This window comes from Bombus huntii, chromosome 1 (genome assembly GCF_024542735.1).
Source record: "Bombus huntii isolate Logan2020A chromosome 1, iyBomHunt1.1, whole genome shotgun sequence".
Taxonomy (NCBI): Eukaryota; Metazoa; Arthropoda; class Insecta; order Hymenoptera; family Apidae; genus Bombus; species Bombus huntii.
Window position 1 is genome coordinate 22,733,846 of NC_066238.1, and position 14,772 is coordinate 22,748,617.

The window sequence follows — 14,772 nt, forward strand, 5'->3', positions numbered from 1 at the left end:
ATAACGTATTACGTTATATGGTATGACGTTATAACGTATTACGTTATTGGGGATGACGTTATAACGTATTACGTTACATGTTATGACGTTGTAACGTGTTACGCTATATGGTATGACGTTATAATGTATTGCGTTATATGGCATAACGTTATAACGTATTACGTTATATGGTATGACGTTATAACGTATTACGTTATATGTTATGACGTTATAACGTATTACGTTATATGGTATGACGTTATACCGTATTGAGTTATGTGGCATAACGTTATAACGTATTACGTTATATGGTATGACGTTATAACGTATTACGTTATATGGGATGACGTTATAACGTAATAGGTTATATGGTATGACGTTATAACGTATTACGTTATATGGTATAACGTTATAACGTATTACGTTATATGGTATAACTTTATAACGTATTACGTTATATGGTATGACGTTATAACGTATTACGTTATATGGTATGACGTTATAACGTATTACGTTATATGTTATAAAGTCATAACGTATTACGTTATATGATATAACGTTATAACGTAATACGTTATATGGGATGACGTTATAACGTAATAGGTTATATGGTATGACGTTATAACGTATTACGATATATGGTATAACTTTATAACGTATTACGTTATATGGTCTGACGTTATAACGTATTACGTTATATGGTATGACGTTATAACGTATTTCGTTATATGTTATAACATTATAACGTATTACGTTATATGATATGTCGTTATAACGTATTACGTTATATGGTATGTCGTTATAACGTATTACGTTATATTGCATAACGTTATAACGTATTACGTTATATGGGATGACGTTATAACGTAATAGGTTATGTGGCATAACGTTATAACGTAACACGTTATATGGGATGACGTTATAACGTATTACGTTCTATGTTATAACGTTGTAACGTATTACGTTATATGGTATACAGTTGTAACGTATTACGTTATATGGTATGACGTTATAACTTACTACGTTATATGGGATGACGTTATAACGTATTACGTTATATGGTATGATGTTATAACTTAATACGTTATTTCTTATGACGTTATAACGTACTACGTTATATGGGATTACGTTATAACGTATTACGTTATATGCGACGACGTTATAGCGCATTACATTAAATGGTATAACGTTATAACGTATTACGTTATATGGTATGACGTTATAACGTATTACGTTATCGGGGATGACGTTACAACGTATTACGTTATATGTTATGACGTTATAACGTATTACGTAATATGGTATGTCGTTATAACGTATTACGTTATATGGCATAACGTTATAACGTATTACGTTATATGGTATGTCGTTATAACGTATTACTTTATATGTTATAACGTTATAACGTATTACGTTATATGGTATGACGTTATAACATATTACGTTATATGGCATAACGTTATAACGTATTACGTTATATGATATAACGTTATAACGTAATACGTTATATGGGATGACGTTATAACGTAATAGGTTGTATGATATGACGTTATAACGTATTACGTTATATGGGATGACGTTATAACGTATTAGGTTCTATGTTATAACGTTGTAACGTATTACGTTATATGGTATACAGTTATAACGTATTACGTAATAGGGGATGACGCTATAACGTATTACGTTATATGTTATGACGTTATAACGTATTACGTTATATGGTATGACGTTGTAACGTATTACGTTATATGGTATGTCGTTATAACGTATTAAGTTATGTGGCATAACGTTATAACGTATTACGTTATATGGTATGACGTTATAACATATTACGTTATATGGGATGACGTTATAAGGTAATAGGTTATATGGTATGACGTTATAATGTATTAAGTTATACGGTATGACGTTATAACTTTATACGTTATTTGTTATGACGTTATAACGTACTACGTTATATGGGATGACGTTATAACGTATTACGTTATATGGGATGACGTTATAGCGCATTACATTATATGGTATAACGTAATAACGTATTACGTTATATGGTATGACGTTATAACGTATTACGTTATATGGCATGTCGTTATAACGTATTAAGTTATGTGGCAAAACGTTATAACGTATTACGTTATATGATATAGCGTTATAACGTATTACGTTATATGTTATGACGTTATAACGTATTACGTTATATGGGATGACGTTATAACGTATTACGTTCTATGTTATAACGTTGTAACGTATTACGTTAAATGGTATACAGTTATAACGCATTACGTTATATGGTATGACGTTATAACGTATTACGTTATATGGGACGACGTTATAACGTATTACGTTATATGGTATGTCGTTATAACGTATTAAGTTATGTGGCATAACGTTATAGCGCATTACATTATATGGTATAACGTTATAACGTATTACGTTATATGATATAACGTTGTAACGTATTACGTTATATGGTATACCGTTATAACGTATTACGTTATATGGTATGACGTTATAACTTAATACGTTATTTGTTATGACGTTATAACGTACTACGTTATATGGTATGACGTTATAACGTATTACATTATATGTTATAACGTTATAACTTATTACGTAATATGGTATGTCGTTATAACGTATTACGTTATATGGCATTACGTTATAACGTATTACGTTATATGTTATAACGTTATAACGTATTACGTTATATGGTATGACGTTATAACGTATTACGTTATATGCGACGACGTTATAGCGCATTACATTAAATGGTATAACGTTATAACGTATTACGTTATATGGTATGACGTTATAACGTATTACGTTATAGGGGATGACGTTACAACGAATTACGTTATATGTTATGACGTTATAACGTATTACGTTATATGTTATGACGTTATAACGTATTACGTTATATGGTATGACGTTATAACGTATTACATTATATGTTATAACGTTATAACTTATTACGTAATATGGTATGTCGTTATAACGTATTACGTTATATGGCATTACGTTATAACGTATTACGTTATATGTTATAACGTTATAACGTATTACGTTATATGGTATGACGTTATAACGTATTACGTTATATGGGACGACGTTATAACGTCTTACGTTGTATGGTATAACGTCATAACGTATTACGTTATATGTTATAACGTTATAACGTATTACGTTATATGATATAACGTTGTAACGTATTACGTTATATGGGATGACGTTATAACGTATTACGTTATATGCGACGACGTTATAGCGCATTACATTATATGGTATAACGTTATAACGTATTACGTTATATGGTATAACGTTATAACGTATTACGTTATATGTTATAACGTTATAACGTATTACGTTATATGGTATGACGTAATAACGTATTACGTTATATGGGATGACGTTATAACGTATTACGTTATATGTTATAACGTTATAACGTATTACGTTATATGGTATGACGTTATAACGTATTACGTTATATGGGACGACGTTATAACGTCTTACGTTGTATGGTATACAGTTATAACGTATTACGTTATACGTTATAACGTTATAACGTATTACGTTATATGGGATGACGTTATAACGTATTACGTTATATGGGATGACGTTATAAAGTATTACGTTATATGGGATGACGTTATAAAGTATTACGATATATGTTATAACTTTATAACGTATTACGTTATATGGTATGACGTTATAACGTATTACGTTATATGGGACGACGTTATAACGTCTTACGTTGTATGGTATAACGTCATAACGTATTACGTTATATGTTATAACGTTATAACGTATTACGTTATATGGGACGACGTTATAGCGCATTACATTATATGGTATAACGTAATAACGTATTACGTTATATGGGATGACGTTATAACGTATTACGTTATATGTTATAACGTTATAACGTATTACGTTATATGATATAACGTTGTAACGTATTACGTTATATGGTATACAGTTATAACGCATTACGTTATATGGTATGACGTTATAACGTATTACGTTATATGGGACGACGTTATAACGTATTAAGTTATATGGTATGTCGTTATAACGTATTAAGTTATGTGGCATAACGTAATAACGTATTACGTTATATGGTATGACGTTATATCATATTACGTTATACGGGATGACGTTATAACGTAATAGGTTATATGGTATGACGGTATAACGTATTAAGTTATATGGTATGACGTTATAACTTAATACGTTATTTGTTATGACGTTATAACGTACTACGTTATATGGTATGCCGTTATAACGTATTACATTATATGTTATGACGTTATAACGTACTACGTTATATGGGATGACGTTATAACGTATTACGTTATATGCGACGACGTTATAGCGCATTACATTATATGGTATAACGTTATAACGTATTACGTTATATGGGATGACGTTGTAACGTATTACGTTATATGGTATACAGTTATAACGTATTACGTTATATGGTATGACGTTATAACGTATTACGTTATAGGGGATGACGTTATAACGTATCACGTTATATGTTATAACGTTATAACGTATTACGTTATATGGTATGCCGTTATAGTGTATTACGTTATATGGCATAACGTTATAACGTATTACGTTATATGGTATGACGTTATAACGTATTACGTTATATGGGATGACGTTATAACGTATTACGTTCTATGTTATAACGTTGTAACGTATTACGTTATAGGGGATGACGTTATAACGTATTACGTTACATGTTATGATGTTGTAACGTATTACGTTATATGGTATGACGCTATAATGTATTACGTTATATGGCATAACGTTATAACGTATTACGTTATATGGTATGACGTTATAACGTATTACGTTATATGTTATGACGTTATAACGTATTACGTTATATGGTATGACGTTATACCGTATTAAGTTATGTGGCATAACGTTATAACGTATTACGTTATATGGTATGACGTTATAACGTATTACGTTATATGGGATGACGTTATAACGTAATAGATTATATGGTATGACGTTATAACGAATTGAGTTATGTGGCATAACGTTATAACGTATTACGTTATATGGTATGACGTTATATCATATTACGTTATACGGGATGACGTTATAACGTATTAAGTTATATGGGACGACGTTATAACGTCTTACGTTGTATGGTATAACGTCATAACGTATTACGTTATATGTTATAATGTTGTAACGTATTACGTTATATGGTATGTCGTTATAACGTATTAAGTTATGTGGCAAAACGTTATAACGTATTACGTTATATGATATAACGTTATAACGTATTACGTTATATGGTATGACGTTATAACTTAATACGTTATTTGTTATGACGTTATAACGTACTACGTTATATGGGATGACGTTATAACGTATTACGTTATATGCGACGACGTTATAGCGCATTACATTATATGGTATAACGTTATAACGTATTACGTTATATGGGATGACGTTATAACGTATTACGTTATATGGTATGACGTTATAACGTATTACGTTATATGTTACGACGTTATAACGTATTACGTTATATGATATAACGTTATAACGCAATACGTTATATGGGATGACGTTATAACGTAATAGGTTATATGGTATGACGTTATAACGTATTACGTTATATGGCATAACTTTATAACGTATTACGTTATATGATATAACGTTATAACGCAATACGTTATATGGGATGACGTTATAACGTAATAGGTTATATGGTATGACGTTATAACGTATTACATTATATGGGATTTCGTTATAACGTATTACGTTCTATGTTATAACGTTGTAACGTATTACGTTATATGGTATACAGTTATAACGTATTACGTTATATGGTATGACGTTATAACGTATTACGTTATTGGGGATGACGTTATAACGTATTACGTTACATGTTATGACGTTGTAACGTGTTACGCTATATGGTATGACGTTATAATGTATTGCGTTATATGGCATAACGTTATAACGTATTACGTTATATGGTATGACGTTATAACGTATTACGTTATATGTTATGACGTTATAACGTATTACGTTATATGGTATGACGTTATACCGTAATGAGTTATGTGGCATAACGTTATAACGTATTACGTTATATGGTATGACGTTATAACGTATTACGTTATATGGGATGACGTTATAACGTAATAGGTTATATGGTATGACGTTATAACGTATTACGTTATATGGTATAACGTTATAACGTATTACGTTATATGGTATAACTTTATAACGTATTACGTTATATGGTATGACGTTATAACGTATTACGTTATATGGTATGACGTTATAACGTATTACGTTATATGTTATAAAGTCATAACGTATTACGTTATATGATATAACGTTATAACGTAATACGTTATATGGGATGACGTTATAACGTAATAGGTTATATGGTATGACGTTATAACGTATTACGATATATGGTATAACTTTATAACGTATTACGTTATATGGTCTGACGTTATAACGTATTACGTTATATGGTATGACGTTATAACGTATTTCGTTATATGTTATAACATTATAACGTATTACGTTATATGATATGTCGTTATAACGTATTACGTTATATGGTATGTCGTTATAACGTATTACGTTATATTGCATAACGTTATAACGTATTACGTTATATGGGATGACGTTATAACGTAATAGGTTATGTGGCATAACGTTATAACGTAACACGTTATATGGGATGACGTTATAACGTATTACGTTCTATGTTATAACGTTGTAACGTATTACGTTATATGGTATACAGTTGTAACGTATTACGTTATATGGTATGACGTTATAACTTACTACGTTATATGGGATGACGTTATAACGTATTACGTTATATGGTATGATGTTATAACTTAATACGTTATTTCTTATGACGTTATAACGTACTACGTTATATGGGATTACGTTATAACGTATTACGTTATATGCGACGACGTTATAGCGCATTACATTAAATGGTATAACGTTATAACGTATTACGTTATATGGTATGACGTTATAACGTATTACGTTATCGGGGATGACGTTACAACGTATTACGTTATATGTTATGACGTTATAACGTATTACGTAATATGGTATGTCGTTATAACGTATTACGTTATATGGCATAACGTTATAACGTATTACGTTATATGGTATGTCGTTATAACGTATTACTTTATATGTTATAACGTTATAACGTATTACGTTATATGGTATGACGTTATAACATATTACGTTATATGGCATAACGTTATAACGTATTACGTTATATGATATAACGTTATAACGTAATACGTTATATGGGATGACGTTATAACGTAATAGGTTGTATGATATGACGTTATAACGTATTACGTTATATGGGATGACGTTATAACGTATTAGGTTCTATGTTATAACGTTGTAACGTATTACGTTATATGGTATACAGTTATAACGTATTACGTAATAGGGGATGACGCTATAACGTATTACGTTATATGTTATGACGTTATAACGTATTACGTTATATGGTATGACGTTGTAACGTATTACGTTATATGGTATGTCGTTATAACGTATTAAGTTATGTGGCATAACGTTATAACGTATTACGTTATATGGTATGACGTTATAACATATTACGTTATATGGGATGACGTTATAAGGTAATAGGTTATATGGTATGACGTTATAATGTATTAAGTTATACGGTATGACGTTATAACTTTATACGTTATTTGTTATGACGTTATAACGTACTACGTTATATGGGATGACGTTATAACGTATTACGTTATATGGGATGACGTTATAGCGCATTACATTATATGGTATAACGTAATAACGTATTACGTTATATGGTATGACGTTATAACGTATTACGTTATATGGTATGTCGTTATAACGTATTAAGTTATGTGGCAAAACGTTATAACGTATTACGTTATATGATATAGCGTTATAACGTATTACGTTATATGTTATGACGTTATAACGTATTACGTTATATGGGATGACGTTATAACGTATTACGTTCTATGTTATAACGTTGTAACGTATTACGTTAAATGGTATACAGTTATAACGCATTACGTTATATGGTATGACGTTATAACGTATTACGTTATATGGGACGACGTTATAACGTATTACGTTATATGGTATGTCGTTATAACGTATTAAGTTATGTGGCATAACGTTATAACGTATTACGTTATATGGTATGACGTTATAACATATTACGTTATATGCGATGACGTTATAACGTAATAGGTTATATGGTATAACGTTATAACTTAATACGTTATTTGTTATGACGTTATAACGTACTACGTTATATGGGATGACGTTATAACGTATTACGTTATATGCGACGACGTTATAGCGCATTACATTATATGGTATAACGTTATAACGTATTACGTTATATGATATAACGTTGTAACGTATTACGTTATATGGTATACCGTTATAACGTATTACGTTATATGGTATGACGTTATAACTTAATACGTTATTTGTTATGACGTTATAACGTACTACGTTATATGGTATGACGTTATAACGTATTACATTATATGTTATAACGTTATAACTTATTACGTAATATGGTATGTCGTTATAACGTATTACGTTATATGGCATTACGTTATAACGTATTACGTTATATGTTATAACGTTATAACGTATTACGTTATATGGTATGACGTTATAACGTATTACGTTATATGCGACGACGTTATAGCGCATTACATTAAATGGTATAACGTTATAACGTATTACGTTATATGGTATGACGTTATAACGTATTACGTTATAGGGGATGACGTTACAACGAATTACGTTATATGTTATGACGTTATAACGTATTACGTTATATGTTATGACGTTATAACGTATTACGTTATATGGTATGACGTTATAACGTATTACATTATATGTTATAACGTTATAACTTATTACGTAATATGGTATGTCGTTATAACGTATTACGTTATATGGCATTACGTTATAACGTATTACGTTATATGTTATAACGTTATAACGTATTACGTTATATGGTATGACGTTATAACGTATTACGTTATATGGGACGACGTTATAACGTCTTACGTTGTATGGTATAACGTCATAACGTATTACGTTATATGTTATAACGTTATAACGTATTACGTTATATGGTATGTCGTTATAACGTATTACGTTATATGGTATGTCGTTATAACGTATTACGTTATATGGCATAACGTTATAACGTATTACGTTGTATGGTATACAGTTATAACGTATTACGTAATAGGGGATGACGCTATAACGTATTACGTTATATGTTATGACGTTATAACGTATTACGTTATATGGGATGACGTTATAACGTATTACGTTATATGGTATGACGTTATAACTTAATACGTTATTTGTTATGACGTTATAACGTACTACGTTATATGGGATGACGTTATAACGTATTACGTTATATACGACGACGTTATAGCGTATTACATTATATGGTATAACGTTATAACGTATTACGTTATATGGGATGACGTTATAACGTATTACGTTATATGTTATAACGTTATAACGTATTACGTTATATGTTATAACGTTATAACGTATTACGTTATATGGTATGTCGTTATAACGTATTACCTTATACGTTATAACGTTATAACTTATTACGTTATATGGTATGACGTTATAACGTATTACGTTATATGGCATAACATTATAACGTATTACGTTATATGATATAACGTTATAACGTATTACGTTATATGGTATGTCGTTATAACGTATTAGGTTATATGGCATAACGTTATAACTTATTACGTTATATGGTATGATGTTATAACTTAATACGTTATTTGTTATGACGTTATAACGTACTACGTTATATGGGATGACGTTATAACGTATTACGTTATATGCGACGATGTTATAGCGCATTACATTAAATGGTATAACGTTATAACGTGTTACGTTATATGGTATGACGTTATAACGTATTACGTTATATGGGATGACGTTATAACGTATTACGTTATATGGTATGTCGTTATAACGTATTACGTTATATGGCATAACGTTATAACCTATTACGCTATATGGTATGACGTTATAACGTATTACGTTATATGGGATGACGTTATAACTTACTACGTTATATGGTATGACGTTATAACGTATTACGTTATAGGGGATGACGTTACAACGTATTACGTTATATGTTATGACGTTATAACGTATTACGTTATATGGTATGACGTTATAACGTATTACATTATATGTTATAACGTTATAACGTATTACGTAATATGGTATGTCTTTATAACGTATTACGTTATATGGCATTACGTTATAACGTATTACGTTATATGTTATAACGTTATAACGTGTTACGTTATATGGTATGACGTTATAACGTATTACGTTAGATGGGACGACGTTATAACTTCTTACGTTGTATGGTATAACGTCATAACGTATTACGTTATATGTTATAACGTTATAACGTATTACGTTATATGTTATAACGTTATAACGTATTACGTTATATGGTGTGACGTTGTAACGTATTACGTTATATGGTATGTCCTTATAACGTATTAAGTTATGTGGCATAACGTTATAACGTATTACGTTATATGGTGTGACGTTATTACATATTACGTTATATGGGATGACGTTATAACGTATTACGTTATATGGTATGACGTTATAACGTATTACGTTATATGGGATGACGTTATAACTTACTACGTTATATGGGATGACGTTATAACGTATTACGTTATATGGAATGATGTTATAACTTAATACGTTATTTCTTATGACGTTATAACGTACTACGTTATATGGGATGACGTTATAACGTATAACGTTATATGGGACGACGTTATAGCGCATTACATTATATGGTATAACGTAATAACGTATTACGTTATATGGGATGACGTTATAACGTATTACGTTATATGTTATAACGTTATAACGTATTACGTTATATGGTATGACGTTATAACGTATTACGTTATATGGAATGATGTTATAACTTAATACGTTATTTCTTATGACGTTATAACGTACTACGTTATAGGGGATGACGTTATAACGTATTACGTTCTATGTTATAACGTTTTAACGTATTACGTTATATAGGATGACGTTATAACGTATTACGTTATATGGTAAGACGTTATAACGTATTACGTTATATGTTATAACGTTATAACGTATTACGTTATATGGAATGATGTTATAACTTAATACGTTATTTCTTATGACGTTATAACGTATTACGTTATAGGGGATGACGTTATAACGTATTACGTTCTATGTTATAACGTTTTAACGTATTACGTTATATAGGATGACGTTATAACGTATTACGTTATATGGTAAGACGTTATAACGTATTACGTTATATGTTATAACGTTATAACGTATTACGTTATATGGTATGTCGTTATAACGTATTACGTTATATGGCATAACGTTATAACGTATTACGTTATATGGTATGACGTTATAACGTATTACGTTATATGGGATGACGTTATAACTTACTACGTTATATGGGAAAACGTTATAACTTACTACGTTATATGGGATGACGTTATAACGTATTACGTTATCTGGTATGATGTTATAACTTAATACGTTATTTCTTATGACGTTATAACGTACTACGTTATATGGGATGACGTTATAACGTATTACGTTATATGCGACGACGTTATAGCGCATTACATTAAATGGTATAACGTTATAACGTATTACGTTATATGGTATGACGTTATAACGTATTACGTAATAGGGGATGACGTTACAACGTATTACGTTATATGTTATGACGTTATAACGTATTACGTTATATGGTATGACGTTATAACGTATTACATTATATGTTATAACGTTATAACGTATTACGTAATATGGTATGTCGTTATGACGTATTACGTTATATGGCATTAAGTTATAACGTATTACGTTATATGGTATGATGTTATAACTTAATACGTTATTTCTTATGACGTTATAACGTACTACGTTATATGGTATGACGTTATAACTTAATACGTTATTTGTTATGACGTTATAACGTACTACGTTATATGGGATGACGTTATAACGTATTACGTTATATGGGACGACGTTATAGCGCATTACATTATATGGTATAACGTAATAACGTATTACGTTATATGGGATGACGTTATAACGTATTACGTTATATGTTATAACGTTATAACGTATTACGTTATATGGTATGTCGTTATAACGTATTACGTTATATAGGATGACGTTATAACGTATTACGTTATATGGTAAGACGTTATAACGTATTACGTTATATGTTATAACGTTATAACGTATTACGTTATATGGAATGATGTTATAACTTAATACGTTATTTCTTATGACGTTATAACGTATTACGTTATAGGGGATGACGTTATAACGTATTACGTTCTATGTTATAACGTTTTAACGTATTACGTTATATAGGATGACGTTATAACGTATTACGTTATATGGTAAGACGTTATAACGTATTACGTTATATGTTATAACGTTATAACGTATTACGTTATATGGTATGTCGTTATAACGTATTACGTTATATGGCATAACGTTATAACGTATTACGTTATATGGTATGACGTTATAACGTATTACGTTATATGGGATGACGTTATAACTTACTACGTTATATGGGAAAACGTTATAACTTACTACGTTATATGGGATGACGTTATAACGTATTACGTTATCTGGTATGATGTTATAACTTAATACGTTATTTCTTATGACGTTATAACGTACTACGTTATATGGGATGACGTTATAACGTATTACGTTATATGCGACGACGTTATAGCGCATTACATTAAATGGTATAACGTTATAACGTATTACGTTATATGGTATGACGTTATAACGTATTACGTAATAGGGGATGACGTTACAACGTATTACGTTATATGTTATGACGTTATAACGTATTACGTTATATGGTATGACGTTATAACGTATTACATTATATGTTATAACGTTATAACGTATTACGTAATATGGTATGTCGTTATAACGTATTACGTTATATGGCATTAAGTTATAACGTATTACGTTATATGGTATGATGTTATAACTTAATACGTTATTTCTTATGACGTTATAACGTACTACGTTATATGGTATGACGTTATAACTTAATACGTTATTTGTTATGACGTTATAACGTACTACGTTATATGGGATGACGTTATAACGTATTACGTTATATGGGACGACGTTATAGCGCATTACATTATATGGTATAACGTAATAACGTATTACGTTATATGGGATGACGTTATAACGTATTACGTTATATGTTATAACGTTATAACGTATTACGTTATATGGTATGTCGTTATAACGTATTACGTTATATGGCATAACGTTATAACGTATTACGTTATATGGTATGACGTTATAACGTATTACGTTATATGGGATGACGTTATAACTTACTACGTTATATGGGAAAACGTTATAACCTACTACGTTATATGGGATGACGTTATAACGTATTACGTTATCTGGTATGATGTTATAACTTAATACGTTATTTCTTATGACGTTATAACGTACTACGTTATATGGGATGACGTTATAACGTATTACGTTATATGCGACGACGTTATAGCGCATTACATTAAATGGTATAACGTTATAACGTATTACGTTATATGGTATGACGTTATAACGTATTACGTAATAGGGGATGACGTTACAACGTATTACGTTATATGGGATGACGTTATAACTTACTACGTTATATGGGAAAACGTTATAACTTACTACGTTATATGGGATGACGTTATAACGTATTACGTTATATGGTATGATGTTATAACTTAATACGTTATTTCTTATGACGTTATAACGTACTACGTTATATGGGATGACGTTATAACGTATTACGTTATATGGGACGACGTTATAGCGCATTACATTATATGGTATAACGTAATAACGTATTACGTTATATGGGATGACGTTATAACGTATTACGTTATATGTTATAACGTTATAACGTATTACGTTATATGGTATGACGTTATAACGTATTACGTTATATGGTATGATGTTATAACTTAATACGTTATTTCTTATGACGTTATAACGTACTACGTTATATGGGATGACGTTATAACGTATTACGTTCTATGTTATAACGTTTTAACGTATTACGTTATATAGGATGACGTTATAACGTATTACGTTATATAGGATGACGTTATAACGTATTACGTTATATGGTATGACGTTATAACGTATTACGTTATATGTTATAACGTTATAACGTATTACGTTATATGGTATGTCGTTATAACGTATTACGTTATATGGCATAACGTTATAACGTATTACGTTATATGTTATGACGTTATAACGTATTACGTTATATGGTATGACGTTATAACGTATTACATTATATGTTATAACGTTATAACGTATTACGTAATATGGTATGTCGTTATAACGTATTACGTTATATGGCATTACGTTATAACGTATTACGTTATAGGGGATGACGTTATAACGTATCACGTTATATGTTATAACGTTATAACGTATTACGTTATATGGTATGTCGTTATAACGTATTAGGTTATATGGCATAACGTTATAACGTATTACGTTATATGTTATGACATTATAACCAATTACGTTATATGGGATGACGTTATAACGTATTACGTTATATGGTATGACGTTATAACTTAATAC